Source organism: Heliconius melpomene, chromosome 10 (assembly GCF_056956725.1).
Source record: "Heliconius melpomene rosina isolate 202511_hmr_F chromosome 10, ASM5695672v1, whole genome shotgun sequence".
NCBI classification, from domain to species: Eukaryota; Metazoa; Arthropoda; class Insecta; order Lepidoptera; family Nymphalidae; genus Heliconius; species Heliconius melpomene.
The window spans coordinates 2,921,523-2,941,258 of NC_140398.1; the positions used below are offsets into that span (position 1 = coordinate 2,921,523).

At 30.2% G+C, this 19,736-nt stretch overlaps 1 protein-coding gene and 1 non-coding gene across 4 annotated transcripts in view; both read right to left on the reverse strand.

Annotated features, from left to right (window-relative positions):
• The window catches only part of LOC146535161 (multicopper oxidase 3-like), an 85,269-nt gene that overhangs the window by 44,885 nt on the left and 20,648 nt on the right, over positions 1–19,736 (reverse strand). Inside the window, exon 1 of one of the 3 annotated variants that reach the window (XM_085192340.1) lies at positions 15,228–15,367. The exons of the other annotated variants lie outside the window; for them this stretch is intronic. The gene's annotated coding sequence lies outside the window, so the exon portion shown is untranslated. Of the gene's footprint in view, positions 1–15,227; positions 15,368–19,736 lie in introns of those variants that run through there. 3 annotated transcript variants of the gene reach the window in all.
• On the reverse strand, positions 6,660–6,732 carry TRNAK-CUU (transfer RNA lysine (anticodon CUU)). Its single transcript has one exon. It is a non-coding gene; the product is annotated as a tRNA-Lys (tRNA).

Below are 19,736 nucleotides of genomic sequence, written 5' to 3' on the forward strand. Positions count from 1 at the left end.
AAAAAATAAACACTATCATTAAAGATTACATAGTTAAAAACCATTCATAAAACATTATGAAATAATGATACAATAAAAATGACTTACGTACAATATAATTTAATTAGAAAATTGCAGTTTTCCGTATGCTGCTTCAAACGAAGCTAATTGAACCAGTCACGAATGTTCTATTTCCCAAGAAATAATAAATCTTATACAGATGCAAATTGACCCGGACATATTGAAAATATTATAACAATAAAACTTATGTTATAAATAAATACTGTCATTAATAAATAATTTATACAATTAAAATATAAAATGCAATAAAAGTTCTCACAAAGCTTTAATACGAATAATTGTTTCACTTGCACAATATAACAATATTTGTTGAGAAAAAGCTATATTTTTTTCAGATATTGAGGTCCCCATTTTAGTTTCCCCATTCCCATCACATTGAGTGGTGGGGGCGTGTTGAGCGGCGTAACTCAACGCCGTCTTTTATCTAAAATTAAAGGATGTTGTGTAATACAACTTTTTTGTATTTTCAAACAATAGTAGAAGAAATGATATCAACCCAACTGGTTAAATCACTGGCCGTTAAACATTTTGTAATCTATTGCGCTAAGATTATTCTGCTCTTTATAAAATTAAAAATGTACAAAATTAGGCTGATTTCAACACAGAATACAAAAAAAATAAAGTAACGTACATTGTATATGAATGTCAGATTATGAAAGTACATACCTTATTAGCATTTTAAGTTTATAGTGGCTTAAAATGGTTAACAATTATATGTTTCCTCAAAAATATATATTTTTTTAAATGTGTTTTGATTTTATTAGGTTCATGAAACTCCTTGGAATAAACGTTAACAGGCAAAATTATTAATGCGAAGTTTTAGAGACATTGCGTAATAAATTGCGGAACTTAACGCTGCGCCTTATCACATCAGAACAAAATAAATAAAAGAAAAAATATATAATTTCTACAACAGTGATTCGAATCTGTGACTATCGATATTATCAAACATTTTGTTTTAGTTCTAATAATATATCGTAAAGGTAACACGGAATAAGGCGCTGTCGTCGTTACGTCAAGCAATGTGTGTCAATGACGCTCGCATACATTACCGTGCGATCAGCTGTTTGCTGCATACTAGGTGGATGTAAATTATTTAACAAATAAAATATTTAGGAGGTTTATTATGGGAATGGAGTTTTAAGTCTTTTTCTATTTTTTATATTTGGCTTTTAGCATTTTTAAATATATTTATTATCTTTATATAAGTGGGTAGATTTCGTATATCTATATATATAAAAGGACTTGTCCTCACTGACTGAGGTAAGACGCACGTACAGCCGTAATCGCTGTGCGTAGAAACATTAAATTTGGACAAAAGTTTACTTTTGTAATTTGGACATCCACTAAGAAGGGATTTTGAAAAATTTTAACCCTAAAGGGGTGAAATGGGGGTTCAAAGTTTGTATGGAAAAAAATTTAAATCGGCACCGTTTTTTATGAAATTTGAAATTTAGATTTTTAAAAGCATTTAATTGAACATGTGTTTCGTCGTTTTCTAGAATTCTCCCCCTAAGGGTGCAAATAAGGGGTTGAAAGTTTGTATTGAAAAATCTTTAAAACGCCACCAATTATTATAAAATTTGAAATTTTGACTCTTAAAAATATTTAATTGAACATGTGTTTCATGGTTCTTTAGAATTCACCCCCTAAGAGTGCTAATAAGGGGTTTAAGTTTGTATTGAAAAATCTTTAAATCGCCACCGATTTTTATAAAATTTGAAATTTAGACCCTTAAAAATATTTCAATGAACACATGTTTCATGGGTTATTACAATTCACCCTTAAATACGCAAGCGAAGCTGCGCGCGTCCGCTAGTTTAATATATTTAAGCTTAAGATATAGACCGGAAGACTTTAACTCAAATATCTTATCCTGAATGGAGAAATTCATTAATATATTTATATTGTTTAATAATATATGCATGAAAACTAAAAAAATTGGCAATCTAAATTAAATTGCTAAAATTTCAACGAAAATCCTTTATATTTTGTATACGTGAAAACTTTTAACCACTTACAATCAACTCCCGGAAAGCTTTTCACTTTTCGTTATAAAAGCTTAACAAAAGTCTCGTCTACATTGAATCAACTCTATATAGAATAGTATACGGGATATATGAATATTGTATATATAATTATATTTAATTATAGCCTTTTCCCATTTGGGCTTTTTCTATTGTTTGCAAATCATTCTATTTACATTTTTTTTAGAAATTACTACTATATTTTATGAACAATAAAAATTGTATTATTATTATTAATCTAGTGTTAAGACACTTATGCAATGCTCAATTTTTTATACAACGTGTTGAGTAGCGGAACACAACGCCGCGCCTCGCTTATCATAGAGAGGAAATAAAATAATTAATTGCTCCAAATGTAAATCGAACCCACGATCATCGTATGTGTAGTTAGGCACAAGCCAACTGCGCTACAATAGCGTCATTAAATCTTAAACGAAGACACGAACCTTGAATAGATCAATTAACCTTTGAGTTAAATATTTTTTGACCTTAGGATTCTTTGAAAATCATAAAAAAACAATATATGAGTCATAGGTTATGTCGATGAAATATCATGTAATTTTGTTTAGCTACTAAGTTTATAAATTCATATTCGTATCGGTAAAAAGACAGCTTTACGCTTATTTCTGCATATCAAGATAGGCAGAGGGAAACTAGAGTTAGTGTCTTAATTCTCTGCCTACTCATTCCACATTTTTAGCCATATTTTTGGGCCATTGTGGTGGCGGAACTCAACGCCGCACCGTCGTTTGTCTATCAAAGTGGAGAAATGAAAATAAAATAAATAAAACTATATTAATTAATTCCAGTACCAGTAAATATGAGTTAGTTAGTATGTTGATTGATTAAGCGGGGAAAAATCTTAATTATGAACTTCCGTTATATGTATGAAGAAGATTTTTTAAATTTCTTTATAAAGAAGATAGTAGTAGCATTATATTTTACTTTCAAACAAAGTAATTTTGAGAAATTTGCATTTTTATTACTATACGTACGTGACTATATTAATATTTTAAGATGGAAGAATATTATGTTATACCTAACATAATATTCTAATTTAAAAACTAATCTACGTAATTATAGGTGAATATGAAGTAGTTTTCTGCAATATTTCAAAGTAATTTAAATATTAGTTTACCCAAAAGAATCCAAAAATAAACTATTTTCTAAAAAGGGTGAACTCTGTTTATCTCGATTACTAATTCTTTTTTTAACCGTAGGCAGAGGTAATCTATTTAAGCTTGGAAAAACCTTTTTAACTTCACGCAGTATCCTGCACATAGCAGGTTAGGCAGAGGGAACCTGTAAACATAGTGTTAAGATACTTCGTTTCCTTTAAGACACCTCCGTTTACTACGTTTGCCGAATTCTAGAGGCATTGCGTGTTGAGTGACGGAGTGCCATTTAATTATCGTACTTGATTGAAACATTTAAAGTATGGAGTCCACAAGAATATTTTACAACAAAATCTAAGGAGTTGAGAAATATTTATAGAAAACAATTGTTTATCCCATTTTCGTATAATATTGTTAAATAAGATAAAAACATAAGATTACAATACAAAGAAATATTAAATTTGAAAAAAAAATTGGAAACAAATCTTTTAAAGCATCCTTGGCATTCCTTCCATAATAAACAATCAAATACATACTCGTACATATATCCATGACTAAATCGAATATGGATTTATAATGAGCAAAAAGGGGAACTAATTGGCAAATTAACGGCCAATAGATTAGCCGAGTGCTATTCTTTGACAAACTTGTGTCTGTTCCTGTTATTCATATAGTTATATGTAGAAAATACGTTTTTTTGTGCGAAAAACATATTTTTGTAGTTAGTACTGTAAGAAATAATATTTTTAAAGAGGATTTCTTATATCTACACAAAATGGTACCTGTGTATCCATATATTTATAGTAAAGTGTTATTGACATTTTCAAATATTACTCCAGATTTAGAATGAATAATACTTTTTTAGACACATAAAAAAAAGTTTTGAAAACTTTTAGACAGTTTCGAAGAGTTTTTATAAATGAAAAATCTTTATAACTAATACTCGAAAAATCGAAACTCGAAAGTCTAGTTAAATATCATTGAAAATAAATATGTAAATGACAAACCTTATTATTAAAACGCACTATTCCTTTATAGAAGATATAAAATTATACTTTCACTTAAACATTATCGAATATCACCTAGAACACCTAAATATCACCAAATAGATATATATATAAATAACATTTTTTCAGAGACAAAATTCATTTGTCGATACCATTCAGTTTTAATTACTAACTGATAATAACTTAGCAAACTTGACCTCAGTACAAATGAGGTGTTATACGTAAATAATTATTTATACAACAATAGACATGGGAATTTACGTTTGTTTATATTATTTTATGTAAAAAAGCAGCAGGGTAGATACATCCGTATTTACCCTGCCACTATGTAGGTTATCTAACCTAGTGTCAAAACACTTTGTTCTCCACTTTCCGCTTTGATTAAAAATATTGAAAAATGAAAATATTAAGTAATTTCTCTGACTAAAAATCTAATTGCGTTTACAGTCTGACTCTATCCCACTACACCACTGGCCTCCATATAATAATCATTATAGTAAATATCTTTTTATTATTATTTATTATAATATCAATAATTAAATTTAATTAAATCAGCGTTAATAAAGAAAATAAAGTAATAAATACATATTATTAATAATAATAAATCCGGATTTACATTTAACACACGTTCTAGATCTAGATCATAAATTATGACGACCTCATAGCGCAGTGAGAATGTAAAGGTACTAAATATTGTTGGTTTCAGCCAGACTAAATGTGGCGTTATGTTCCGCTATTCAAGACGAACGATAAGCGGTAGCGGAAAGTAAGGGCGGAAAACTGAGTGATTTGTCTTTAGTGTTTTTGTATCTACACTGCTAAATGTATATGGATGGGTAAGTTCTAAAGTCAAAAGTCATCATTATAGATAAAAAGACAACTTTCCTAATTTCAAATAAGTAATAAAAACTTGTAAAGTCACGATTATCGACTTTACACAAGAGCGATAAAACAAAACCATTACTCACTTCGACTCCAAATTTTATTATTTTAAACACTTTACGACCGAATCATTCAAGTTTTGACATTAAATTCTAAATAGCGATAAGATAAAGTTAAATCCTTAAGTAATTGCTTGTGAATGACATTATTCAATACATTCTAGAGTTACGGGTTATATAGATTTATACATATGTTTGTGTGAAACTGTTGATTTGTCGCGGCTATTTTAAGAAGATCAGTAATGTAAATATGTATTTTGTACCTATAGAATACTTTTTAGCACCACGCTGTTTCACTCGCATAGCATGGCAGAGGAAGCCTGGGAGTCTCGTTTTAAGACACTCCGTTCCTATTAAGGCACATCCATTCTGCCTAAAGTGGCGGTACTCACCGCTGTACTTTACGTCGTTACCGGAGCGAGGACAAAGATAATTAAATATTTCATTTCTCCGAGTGGGAACCTCCTCGAAACCAGAGCGAAAAAATGGAAACATGAATTTAAATAAATATTTTCTTGCCTCGAGTGGGCATCGAACCCACAACCAGTCGATTTTGCAGCACACTTGCCCCTGCGCCACGACTGGCCTCATTGTTACAATTAAACCTATTAATAACAGTACCTTAATAATATACATTTATCTAGTTACAGCACTAACTGTATCCATCACAGCCAGTGGCTAGATGCATAGTAATACGCAAAAAGAGAAATAAATCAACAAGTTTGCACTCTAGTGCGGACTAACGGATACCTGCTCTAGCGGCACAATTGAATCAATTATTCTTATTGTTTGTATGAAAAGTATTAATGATAGTAACTTGGTGAACTTTTAAGTTAAAATTAAAAATATTTGTTTAGAAAACGTATTAAAATTTAAACGTGGGATTTGAACCCGCGCTTCTTGGAAACCGTTCAACGACTTCCAACTTGCTCGATTTCCAAGGGTCATGAGTTCAAATTATATTTTCATTTCTTTGCTCTGGTGTAGAGACGATAGCGCGACGTTTAGTTCCGCCACCTACCAGAATTTGCTAAAAAAAATTATAGATAGAGAGGTATAAAAGTGTTATTCAAGCGAGCGAAGTCGGGATCGAAATACTAGTACACAATAAATATTAATTTAAAATAGTTTCACCCGCAACAATTAAGTTCTAAAAACAGACAATATCAATAGAAAATATTTGTTATAAATATAAGCTCCAAATTGATTCGTTCGCAATTTTGAAAATATTGTTTTAGTACATTGTATCGTTAACCTATATTTACTTAAATTATTTTTGTTTATTTTCATGTGAAACAATTAATAATTGTTATTTGTTTGAAAATAATTATTGTTTAGCAATATTGTATGGAATCAATTATTAGAAAAAACTTTAAATATGAGGCTAGATAACTATATATATATCTTTTTTCAGCTTCGGTTTCGGTCGGTCGGTCAGCCCTATTGGCTTTTTACAGTGACGCCGGTTGGGTGGGGAAGAGGGTACTCTGTCCCTGAAAAAAGATATTTCGCCCAACGCAGGGCACGAACCCACGACCCTGAGATTAAGAGTATCATGCTCTACCGACTAAGCTAGCCGGGCTACTTCGGTTAGGTTTTCTCAATCTTGTAAAACTAAGAGAACAAAACGACACATACACAAAAAAACATTATAAACTGGTATATTTACAAATATTGTTTATTTAAATAAAAAGATAATAATAAAAGTAATTTATCATTCGAAACTTGATGGGTTTTTACTTACATCACAAGTGAATCATTTAATGTTACTGATAATTACAATTGTAACATTCTTATCTCAGAATGTCATTTTGGTAATTTCCTGCAATTTTGTTTTATTTTATGTATACTTACTTATTAATAACTTACGCCTACTTATATAATTCTTTTTTTCAACTATCTAATATAAAAATTGGTTTGTCCAGAAATTATCTTTTAACCTCGTCCTCTCTCGAAAATAAGTATCTCTGTATTTTTTTCTAAGTGTGAAATATAGCATTTTTTTTTAATTATAGTTTTAATACATTTTTAATTTAGCACCATTTGTTAGATAAGCTTTATTTCTAATAACTGTAATATGTTTTTAAACTTGTACTTATCATTTGAATATTTATTTTTTTAATGTTAAAATAATTTCAATGCGTTTAATTAAGACGACTCTATCGATGAAATGGTTACAAGAATTGTTGTTTTTTTTTTGTTATAGATTCAGATTTATCATTTATCTACAAAATTACAATATTTTTTATAGCAGGGTACCAGGGGAACGCAGAGGGAACCTAGTGTTAAGAGACTTCATGCCCAGTCTGAGCCAAAATTTAAAGATATTGCCTATTGAGTGGCGAAACTCAATGTCTTGTTGCCAAAGTAAAGAAATTAAATCATTAAATAATTTATTAACCTTTGCGCTTCCTTTAATTTGAGCATTTAAAGCTCACTCTGTGACACCGCGCAACATCGGCCTCATAAAAATACCCTTTTTATATGATAGAGGCACAAGTGTAACGTTAACACTAGGTTCCCAGGTTCCCTCTAACCCTCTAACCTCTATAAATAAATTATATTTATTTAATAACTATAAAAATATATAATTTATTGCCAAACAAATATAGTGGCACATTTACACAAATGAACATATTTTGAGATTTTATAATTTACATACATCACGTATAACATTAAAACGGATGGTATCTTAATAGCTCTGTTTATTCTCGACCCTAAGTTTAAATCACGTAGTGTTGGGAAACTACAAGGTGAAGTACCTACTTATAATATGATAACCTTAAGACATACATAAGAACCATGCTTTAGAGTAAAAATGGGTTTTTTACATACTTTTTAGTGTGTTCTTTAAAATACAAAGAACAATAATTTTTTTCACATTTTATAGAAAATATTATGTAATACAAGCACTATATTCTATCCTATATATATCAGGGAAGGCACAAGGACCCTGTGAGCATAGTGCTAAGATACTCCGTTCCCATTAAGACACTTCCGATCTCCACTTTCCGCCGAATTATGAAGTGACGGATTTTGCCTCTTAACAAGCAGCGAGGACATTGAATATTTTAAATATTTAATTTCCTCAAATGAGAATCGAACCTGCAATCTATGGAGTTAACAGTCGCACGCTTTTGTCCCTGTGCCACGATTGGCTTCAAATTGTAAATTTATGAAAGTAAAAAAAAATATATATAAAAATTATAATCCAGTGCGAAACCAGAACAAAAATAAATATGATTTGGAAACAGCGGTGCAGTCTAACTTGTTCTCGTACTTTGAAAATTGCATTTACAAACAAATTCAATTTTATTAGAGCTTTGAAGTTTTCTATCGAATAAACTATATGGAACTAAATGTAAAAGTAATAAAACTTATTAAGAGTATTTTAAGATTTCGAACTAAATATTTCTTACCTTAGTGAGAAAATTTTCAGTTTCGAGTTTTGAAAATTGTGAAATAAAATTAGCAAAATAAAATTGTGAATAGTATGTACGTGTTTTTAATATAAACGATTTCATAGGATTCACACCAATATCTTTAAAAGTAACACATTTTAATTATAATATTAAGTAATCTTAGGAAAATAGTGGTAACATGGTCGTTTTTGGTCACACATCGTCTAAATATTGAAAGTTAGGCAGTTTCAATATATTATAGTCTCAGTTCGTTACTTTTCATCTATTTATATCAAGATCTTTTTGATACCACTTATTCATTAAAAACAATTTTCTGTTTGTGTATTTCCTGGTCTTTTGTTCAAAAGCACTCCAGGCCTTTCAATGTTGCACATTTTCCTTTAGATGTTTATTGTTTAATCTAAATTTATTGTTTTCTATTGACAACACCAAAATATCCATGAAAAATTAATTATAAAACGCAAAAAAATATTGATTTTCCAAAAAATATTGAACACAAGGTTATTAAACCAACACGAATATTTTAACACAGCTTATTTACTTTTTTTGTAACTAGACTGACGATCGTACTTAATATTTACTCTCGTAGTAATGTTAAATATTGCACGATTGGGCCGTCATATCGCTCATTTGGTGCAACAATGACGTAATTATGCTAAAAAAAAGTTTAAATAAGTGTTGTCCTCATGCTAGGTAAGGTGAAATATGAAAAGTGGATGAGGATGGCTGGAAGCAAATGGTTTTTAGTTTGAATCCCTCTCGAAGAAGAAATGTTGGATTCTTTTCCTAATCTTACAGTGTGTGTGCCATACACATATTTATTTTAACAAATTTATAGATTTTACGTCCATACTAAAATAAGAAACCTGCCATATACAAATTAAGCTCACTCTTTAAATATATAACCTACTAATAAGTTCCAAAATAATGGTTTCTAGAAACAATTAAGTTATTTACGAAACTGTTTATCAAATCAGTTTAAAAGCCCCTAGGGGCTTATTTGCGGAACCCTAACTAGTTTTAAAGTACTGTTGATTTTGAGCACAACTAATTGACATGAATTTCCATGGAAACGTTGTAATTGCTTATGACGTAATTACTACGTTTAAAAGGGAACAAAGTGTCTTATAAACCTGGGTTCCCAAATTTCTTCTTATATATACGTAAAAGATAGATACTAAAAAATATAAAGTAGTAATACGTAAAAGATAATATATATATATAATATATTTCTTATATAATATATAAGAAAAAAAACTCACAAATACACACGTTACACGGTTAATTGAACCAAATCAGTCAAAACTCAACGCTGCGGTTTGCCTCGACACCAGAGCGAAGAAATGAAAATATAAATTTATATAAATATTGTTTAATAGGTAATAAATAAAAATATAAACTATAGTAAAATAAATTATTGAATGAAATATGAATTCCTTTTACGGTGTTACCGGTTTCCTTTCTAATCACGTGCTACACACGTTTGAGCCAGACCAAAGATGCAATATGTACTTGTATATATTTATTTTTGTAGCTTTACTTTTATAAAATATTTTTTTTATATTTTAATTTTCATCTATTGGGGATAGTAGGATCTTAATATAAGGTTCCCAGATTTCCTTTGGCTACCCTGCGAGATAAAGCTTAATGCTAAAAAAAAAATTAAAGACTTCAAGACTTAAAGTTCATAAAAATTCCTACATCCCAAAGATAAAAAATTATAAAAATATATAAATAAAACAATGAATTATATATATTACGTTATTATTGAGCAATATCTAACATATCACGTGTCAAATCGAGGAAAAATTATGTAATTAAATTCTTAGAAAATATTCTATGCTAATAACCTCTTTACTTCCTTTGGGTCACGTTACTTCGTTTAGGACATGGCTTTCCCCTCTCCAAGGTTATGGAAACTATAAAAATTACACTCGGTCATAATAAACTAGTATAATATAACATATACCTACATATATATTAATTTATACAGTAATATTGTTTTTGAATTATATTATATTAAACACGTGTCCTATATGGAAAACTCACACTCAACGAAATTTAAATTAGCTTCACGCTGCATCCTGCACAAAGCAGAGTAGGCAGAGGGCACCTAAGACAATCCGTTCCCTGTTTTTCGCCGAATTCTGTTGAGTTGTTGAGTTGAGTAGCGAAACTCAACACCGCGCTTTGCTATGGCACCAGAGCGAAGAAATCAAAATATAATTTAAACAAAATATTTCATTTCCTCGAGTGAGAATCGAACCCACATCCAGTCGCATTTACAGTCACACACCTGTGCTCCTGTGTCACAGATCGCCCTAGATTACCTTAGTAAAATTAATAAAAATATTTTTCAAATATTTTAAATACGTCAAAATATATTCATTCAACTAATTTTGAATTGCGCAAATTAAGTAAAACCTAATTTTAATTGAAATGGAAATCGAAATCAAAACTGCCAGCCTTAGAAAACGAATAAATTATACCTACTGACCCACTTTAATAGAACCATTATCAATTTAATTTACATAAACAAAATAAATGTAATCGCCATATTAATCTTGAGACGAATGAAATAAAAGTTTTTTATGGCAACCGCAAAAGCTATTAAGAAACTCCCACATTTTACATATGGGGGAATCCCCCGAATGGGAAATTGTAAATTTCTTTCGCGATTAACGAAAGTCGTTAAACATTCTTAAAGTATCCACTGGAGGATGATAATGTTTGTTAATATATTTATTGTAATTTTGTATTTTCGTCTAATTTAGATGAAAATTGTAATGAGCTTGATATTTAAAAAGATATACCTTTCACCTACTAAAATATTTAAAGTTTCCCGTGGATTAACAAATAAATATTTTTAGTAAATTTTAATACAATTTGTTATTTTCACATATTAGTTATAACATTTTAAAAGATTCTAATTTGAAACATTTATATTTATAAGTAATCAGTTACCAAACTAAAAATCGAATCTACAACCATTACAAAATTCAAACGCGCGATAAGAACACCACAATGATTTAAAAAAAAAAAAAATAGATATAACTTTACCTTTAAAACCCCAAATATATTCTACATTAATACCTATATTCTAAACAAAACAAATAAATTCACTCCAATCTATTAAAAACCTTGACACGGCTATACAGCTAGTATGTGACAAATGATGGGACGACCCCAGCGAGTGTCGTAACACTAACAATAGGGAGGTAGTCAAATTATCGGTTAATGGTCATCTCGGTACCTATATAGTCGTAATGGCGACCAATGGCACCTAATATGTATCTATATATATAAAAGGACTTGTCCTCACTGACTGAGGTAAGACGCACGCACAGCCGTAACCGCTGTGCGTAGAAACGTAAAATTTGGACAGATGTTTACTTTCGTAATCTGGACATCCACTAAGAAGGGATTTTGAAAATTTTTTACCCTGAAGGGGTGAAATAGGGGTTCAAAGTTTGTATGGAAAAAAAATTAAATCGGCACCGATTTTTATAAAATTTGAAATTTAGATTTTTAAAAGTATTTAATTGAACACGTGTTTCATCGTTTTCTAGAATTCTCCCCCTAAGGGTGCATATAAGGGGTTGATTGATTGTATAGGTTTTTTTTAAATCGTCACCAATTTTTATAAAATTTGAAATTCAGACTCTTAAACGTATATAATTAAACATATGTTTCATGGTTTTCTAGAATTTCCCCCTAAGGGTGCAAATAAGGGGTTGAAAGTTTGTATGGGAAAATTCTTAAATCGCCACCGATTTTTATAAAATTTGAAATTTAGACTCTTAAAAATATTTAATTGAATATGTGTTTCATGCTTTTCTAGAATTCACCCCCTAAGGATGCAAATAAGGGGTTGAAAGTTTGTATGGAAAAATCTTCAAATCGCCACCGATTTTTATAAAATTTAAAATTTAGACTCTTAAAAATATTTCATTGAACACATGTTTCATGGTTTATTAGAATTCACCCCTAAATAAGCTAGCGAAGCTGCGCGCGTCCGCTAGTCGAATATAATTTGAAAATATTAGCTTCAAATATTATTTGAGGAAGTCTTAGCGCAGTGGCACAGTACCTGATTGTGAACGCGACGGTTGTGGCTTCGATTCCTAGTCAGAAGAAATAATTATTTTGTGGCGTGGCGTGGTTTTCGTGGCGTTGAATCTCGCTAAAATTGAAAGTGGAGAACAGAGTATTTTAATGATACTGTATGGGTAATTGCAAATTTTGAAGAATTTAAAATAATGTTTAGTGTAATATTTAATTTTTCCTTATAATCTAAAATATACTTAACCAAAGTTTTTGTTGACTATACTTATTATAGAAAAATCCAAATTAAGATTTTGAAAGAATCTGTATAAGAATGTAAACGTGAATTTTACATTTGTTACACGTGTTTAAACACTTTTCTATTTCATCACATCATCATCAAATCTGACCACGTTATATAATAACGACGGCCTACAAACAAATTAAATTTTAATTAACCTTTTTGATCTTTGATTGCTATATTGATGCTAGTAGTGAACTAGGACACAAGCGTGCCAAAGGAAACGCAAAAGGTAGTGGGTTCGATTCCCACTTGAGAAAAAGAAATATTTAATATTTCAGTTTCCTTGTTCTGGTAACGAGGCAGAAATCAGCGTTGAGATCCGACACTCACACACGGCAGAAAGTGGGGAACCGAAGTGTCTTAATGGGAACGGAGGGTGGTATACAACGTGGCGCTAAGAAGCTCTATGACTGTCTACTTGCAAAATTGTTCGCCTTAAGAAAAAATATTAGTCTCTCTATATGTACCAGGTACTTTACTTAGTACAAACTTAAGCTCAAAAACAAATTAATCTAGTTAATACTTGGATGTCTATAATCAATATATCTATAACCTACTTAAATTATATATGAACATAACTTTAAATTAAAACATAATATTTAGCGAGAACGGAAAATATTTGAAATAAATATATTTATTGTATTAAAACAGTGACAATGAAGTAAATACCTTATAATCCGTTAATTGTTAACATTGTATATTTTAATAATAATAAAATATTTTACGCCAAGGCCGGGGCCGTCGTGATTGACATTGGAACAGCATCTGACTTTAAGCACATTGGTTATGGATTCAATTCCCATTCAGAGGAATGATTATATTTAATTCATTGAAAATTAATGAAATAAATTATTAATTAAAATTTTCATGTCTGCGCCCTGGTACCAAGCCAAAAGCACGGCGCTGAGTTCCCCCACTCATCACGCAATGCCTCGAAAATTGGGCGTAAAGTGGGGAACGGAGTATCTTAATATAAGATTCCTTCTGCCTACCACTATGCGTGAAAAAGCGTGTTCGTTTCATTCGTTTTCATGCGTGTAACTGATAATAGAGTATACTAATCTTATACAATGCTACATATTATAGTTTAGTAGATATGTTAAATATACGAACTAAGGATAATTGCTATAATTTTGCAATTCAAGTAAAAATTTGAAATTCAATTGTAAGTAATAACAACTGTCCTTTGGATGTTTTATTCATTTAAATGTTCTATAAATAGCGTTTATGTAGATAGAGAAGAATAAGGAGCAAGAAAAAATAATATACGTTGAACTTTTACATCGATATAAATAATTTCTTTCTGTGTAATTGTAATTTATGCTTAGGTACATTTAAATATATTATTTACTAGTTTCTAGAACAAAAAAATAAAAAGTCACTGTTTTGGGTTTTTATTAATAAATTATATTAATAAATGCCCAATCACAGATTTTCATGTATAGGCGATGTCTGTTTAATTATATATATATATATATATATATATATATATATATATATTAAAGATATTTTTTAAATAATTTCACTAGCTTATCGTAAACTTAGATAAATGATTGTTTTTTTAGCTTCAACCTTGTGTTAAGCACACTAACACTACTAACACTCCGTTCTAACGCATCGAAATAATTCATAGTATAATTCGAGTGGAGAGCTGAGCCTACCCTGCTTTAAAATGTTATTCCCTATAACGCCTAACTTAGAAAAATACTTTTTTAGAAAACGTATAAATCTCCCTATAGAGTTGTAACAACCGTTTAAGCATTTCGACGTCGCTTGATGAAAACTTATGGCTTAGTGGTCAGCGCTTGGACGATTTCCAAGAAGTGCGGGTTCAAATCCCGCCACATTCAAATTTGTATACATTTTCTAAAAAAGCATTGTTCAATATCTTTGTATGAACACCCTCTTTGCCTAAAGTACAATAAAAGTATATAAGTATAAGATAAGTTTATATTAAGTTAATTTAAATATAGGGTTAATTATTATGTAGACACCTACAACTAGTCGAAAGTGAGAGTTGATTTTGTACCGGTTCTTTAACTTTAAATCATCTATCACGTTTATATTGATAATGAATTAATTTGATGATTTATTTAAAATTTTGATTTATTATAGTATATATTAATAATTTATTTATCATTTAGTGACAATTAAAATAATTAATAAAAATTATATTAATTTGTTTTTCAATTTTTAAAAAAACTAAGTTTATTAAATAGTTATCTTATTACAAACATTTCTTTAAAATAAAATATAAAAAAAATATATATTTTAATTTAAAATTTAAAAAAATAAAATATAACTTACATATTATATATAATTTAAAAAATATCCAGAAATATAATAATCCAAAACACTATTAACTAACCCACAGACACAATTTAATTCAACTAATTGAAATTAAACTTATCATACGAGTATACCGCGAACATTTTCGCTCGCGAACGCCACAAGTGGATGGTAAACGCTAAATGACCATATCACCTGTTGAACGCATCTTACGTACTGTGTTATAATAAAAAAACATAAACCCATTCAAAGTAAAATATACTCTATTTCATATATTAAAGGTTGTATTTATATTTAATAATATATTGTAGATCCCCGTCTAATAGATCATTAATTGATCTATAGATCCGCAAATTGTCACATGCGTACAATAACGTTTGATTAATAATATCCGTGTCTTTTATTTGTTGTTATATGAGTAATGTTTTGGAAAAGGATCGTTTTTCAAGCAATATTTAATTGTTTGTTTATTTAAATTTAGTAACATTTATATATATTATTATGATATAGTGTTGAGGGGCGGAACCCAACGCCGCGCCTCGTTGTTAAAGCGAGGAGATGAAAATATAAAATATTTCATTTCCTAAATTGGAATCGAACCCACGACCGTCGCGTTTACAGTCGCACGCTTGTGCCCATGCGTCATATAATGGACGCAAAACAACATAAGAAATATATAATATTTAATTATTTTACGTAGACAGTTTTGTCGATAAATGTCTATTAATAATTACAATTAAGTAGTCATAATAAATGTAACTAATTACCCACATGTACTTAAATGTTACATTTTTCTTGTTAATTTTTTTCTAGAAAATTAAAATCGTGCATTTCTGAATGGAAATCGAACCCACTACCACCACAGCCTAAACTTTATTTATGTGTTTAAATTGTTAATTTACTTTGTGTCTTTTAAATTAATACAAAATTAAAATAACATGATTCCCTAGAGTTTATTACAATTAGATACATTCTATTTCTATAAACAACAATTATATTAAGAAATAAACATTACGTGCAAATCCATACATCATCTTCAACTTACTTACGTTATAAGTAACTCATTTTATTGCAGCAAAGTCCTTAAAGATGTCGTAAAATCTCTTTAACGTTTTCAAAGTAAAATAAATACTGATAATATGGAAATATTTGTTTTAAATAATATTGTTGCTCACGTAGTGCACTCGCATAGTGTTTTTTATGTTAATATATTTCATGTTTTAAAGAAAATTTGCGACGTAGTATGTCATTTTGCGCGGTCCTGATATAAATGGTTGAATTATATTTTTGTAATTAGCTGTAAATTAACTTTTTTTTTCAACTTCACCTGTATCCCGCATGTAGCAGGGTGTCTTGACACTAGGTTACAAGGTTCCCACTTACGCTGCTATGCTAGGGATACAGTGTGAACCTTTTAAAATTTTTACCAATTTTTTATAACGAAGCAACAAAAAAACTCGTTCAAAGTACAATTAAGACATTTGACATTCTATAATAATGATATCTCCATATAAACACAGATGTTTACACTATCCAAACAATGCCTCTTTAATATATATACTCCTATATAATAAATAAAAATGTATAAATGAGGAATAAAAATAAAAATTAGGAGTTAAAATGAGGAATAAAAATAAATTATAACAATAATAATGAAAAGGTTTTATAAGTACGTAGTCTTAATAGCTACGCTACATGTTATTATTTGGGAAAAAAATGCTATGAAAAAATCCAATTACATAAGTTAAAGTTATTTATTAAATAAATGTAGCACTACAATATAATAGACATTTTTTGTAGGAAAGACGCATGAGATTCTTGTATAATAATGTAAAAAGAGCTACTCTTAGTCTTTTTACCTACTTAGAAAGAAAAAAAATATAAATACCTACACATAAAAGTGAAGTTACCGTACCGTATCGTAGCGCATCCTAATGAATTATTATTTATTGATATTATTATTTCTTCGCAGGCAAAAAAACGCAGCGTTCAATTCCGCCACTCAACACGCAATGCTTTGAAAATTCGGCGGAAAGTGGGGAACGAAGTGTCTTAACACTAGGTTCCCTCTGCCTATCCTGCTATATGCGGGATACAGCGTGAAGATGGAAGAAAAAGTAAAGTTTCGCATGCGGATGAGCTATTACTCTATTATAATATGCTTGTAGGTTTATATGTCCTCTTAGATTCTTCTGTCTGTCTTAATTAGTGAAAAATAACTACAACAAAAAATTTAAATTTAATACAAAATTAAGAAACTAAATTATTTTTTTTATTGGGGCCACTGATTATATAGCAGGTAGGTAGGCCACTGATTATGAACAGTGCCTTTTATCTCTTTTCGCACTCTTTCATTCCTTCACTTACATTTGATATCTACGTGATGAATTGCAACATAATGTTACAAGGCCAAAATTATAAAACTATAATATTTTTTAATTTTTTTTAGCTTATCGCTGCACGCCGCTCTTGGTAGTAAGCAAAAAGAACCTGGAGACTTAGTGTTAAGACACTCCGTTCTCCATTAAGACACTTCCGTTTCCCACCTTCCGTCGAATCTTCCAGGCCTGGCGTGTTTTGTAACTGAACTTAATGCTGCACTTTGTGTACAAGAAAATTCAAATTTATTGGATTATAAACATTCCCACCAATGAAAATCGAACCCGTAACAATTACGTTTACAGTCAGCCAGCCAGAAAAGTGCAATAATAAAAAAACTATTATTCCAATACCTGTCAAAAGCCCATAGATAAGATATACGAGACTTAGAAAGGTTTTTACTTAGAAGGTCTTTGAGATTATCATGGGACCCTTTTTATGAAAGCCGCTTATTCCCTCTTCAAATATAGTACCTACTGGGATATTCGTAAACGTCAGACGTCAGGTGGGCAATATAATAAATAGTATAGCTTTCCTTAGGTCATAGGTTCAATTCTCACTCGAGGAACTAAAATATTTAATATTTTCATTTCTTCGCTCTAGTGTCGAGTTGTTTTCCGGCCCTCATCATGCAATGTAAACAGAATTCGGTAGAAAATGGGGAACAGAGTGTTTTAACACTAGGCTTCCTCTGCCTACCCTGCTTCATACGGAATATAGCGTAAAACTGAAAAAAGAACTATTTTTTTTCTAAATATATAATAACACTTTTAAAAAAATTGAAAATAATCTTAAAATGACTATCAAATGACTCTAACACAATTATATATCGAAATACTCCATAGATACCAGCAAGGAAGGTCTCACCATGGCCTCGACAGATCGCATATCGATGACGTCCACACAGGCATTGACGGAACTACAGTCTACACGTAACGTACGCGGATGTACGGGTCCTTGGCGTTTTTTAAGGTCTAACATTCAATTGTAAAAAGTGGTCAGTATGTCTTATAATAACACTAGCCACCTAAACGCGGTTTTGCCTGCTTCAGGTGATTGTTTTAGTATAGCTAAATTACACAAAATTGTTACCTATGTCATATTCTGATGGATGAATTAAGCCAATGACGCTATATTACTGTAAAGTTTCATCTGAAATAGTTTAGTAATTTTTACGTGAAAATGGAATAAACACCCAATGTGACAAGCTTTTACAGTTTTTATATAAATAGGATTATATATATCCTTTATTATTTTTCCTGTAGATTTTTTTCGGAAAGCGGAGAAAGGAGTATCTTGATAGTAGTTTCCCCCTATCTAGCCTGCTATTCGGAAAAAAAGGATGAAGGTGCAAAAACAGTGGTAACTAATTGAATTTAAAGATTTCATTCTAGAGCTATCATTCCGTGTTGAGCGTCGGAACTTAACGCCGCTCTTTGCCTTATTACTAGAGCAAGGAAGCAAAACAAAACAGTTCCTTCCCTCGAGCGGGAATCGAACCTACAACCGGCGTGTTTACAATCAGTACTGGGCCGCATCGTTACGACAGCCTCAAATACTAGATTATCTACCAAAGTCACAGGTTGCGTGTAAGCGTGAAGATAATGAAAAAATGTTTGATCTTCAAGCACCCACAGTAAGTCGCGTTATCATTATAAAGATTTCGTTATCTCATCTTAACTTTGAAAGTCATATTAACTTTTATATTTTTTAGTAAACAAATTGCAATACCTTTTCATATTATATAGGTACTAAAATCATCACAGGCAGAACTATGTGGGGCAGAACACTGTTTAGCATGTAAGTTCCTTGGGAAATATAGGGAATGCTAAGAGGGTTTCGCGAGCTTTCTAAGGCAACGGAAAAAACAAAGTTGCAGGCGGTAACTAGAAATTACTAATAATAATAAATAGTAATTTTATCAATACAGACAATGATATACAATATTTTTAGATGAAAATATCTATTTAAATATCTGTTTAACTCAAATATGTAAGACATAAATTATTAGTCATATAAATTTTCATAAGATCCGATCACACGACCTTGTTTGGCTATCGCCTTTTGGCATTATAGCGCTAACGCTAAGTACACTTCAAGGTGTCTATTTGTATGCACTGTGCAATACTGAAGAACTAACATTTGGTA